This window comes from Arachis duranensis, chromosome 3, assembly GCF_000817695.3.
Source record: "Arachis duranensis cultivar V14167 chromosome 3, aradu.V14167.gnm2.J7QH, whole genome shotgun sequence".
Classification (NCBI taxonomy): Eukaryota; Viridiplantae; Streptophyta; class Magnoliopsida; order Fabales; family Fabaceae; genus Arachis; species Arachis duranensis.
Genome location: NC_029774.3, coordinates 127388688 through 127389998, shown reverse-complemented (window position 1 = coordinate 127389998; position 1311 = coordinate 127388688).

Here is a 1311-nt window from a genome sequence, read left to right as displayed (position 1 = left end):
ATTAAAATTATACTAATTTAGATTTGTTTAGATTTTATTTTTTGCAAACCGCTTAGATTTGTTTAGATTTTATTTTTTTGTAAACCGTTGGATCGAATCAGATTTTAAATCAATCTTTCATAAACGATTCAATCTAATTCAAATTGCACAATTTGCTCTAATATTACTTTTTTATTATTATATTTACAATTATAATTATAACATGTTCAATTTGTTATATATTTTTATATTATTTATGTATTATTATTTTTAATAAATATTTTATATTTAAAATATTATTTATTTATTTATTTTAACTAATTTATAAGTTTATTTTTATTATTATGTCATCGTTAATTTTTTAAGATATTGTTAAGATTTATTATATAAATTATTGATTATTTAAAATTTAATATTAACACTGGTTATATATATTTAATTTTTTTAATTTATAAAAAATCCATCTAAACCGCTTGAAATTAGATCAGATCGAAACCAACTTTTTTTTAAAGTATTCGATTCAAATTATATCGCAAAAAAAATTAATATTCAGATTAAATAAAAAATTAAATAAATTTTTTATTCAAAATCGATCTAAACCGCGGCGAAAGCTAGTACACTTCAGGTAAAGTAGTGAGTGCAACACTCTTTAAAAGTTAACCTATTATCAAAAGTTATCAGGTAAATTAAATTTATTTATTATTGTTATTTTTTTTTTGTGTCATGGGCTGAACAAACAAACCGGCACTAACAAAAATACTAATTCCCTCATTTAACACCCGGACACAAAAATACTCAGAAAAATTTGATTGAATTCCTCCATTACTCTGTTATTGTCGATGTGATGTCTTCAAGCATTTTCACTGTTTTATTTGTTGGCAGGTGCTTCCATTATCGTTCTGACTAGTCACAGATTTGAACGCTCTTGAACCCACCACATTCCACCTCTACCATAAATGATCTTCAAAGTCCGAAAAATTGCTGCCATAGGAAAGGAAGACACATGTCTGTCGCTACTGCTGGTTGGCTAACTCCAAACCCCAGTCTCCATGAAAGCGCCATAATTCTCAGATGACAACATAGTCAAAGCACAAAATAGATGGCAGTTACAACAAATTCATTATCTTTTATTTCAAATTATCCTCAAATTGTACGTATAAAATGAAAAATTAAAATACAATTATATTTAAACAATTATTTGTATTATTTTTTTATTAATTTATTCAAAAAATAATTAAATTCTAAAGCTAATTGGTATAAAATATTACAGATATAGAACTAAGAAAAATTTTTATTTGTATAAAAATGAGCCTAATAAATAATTATTCTATT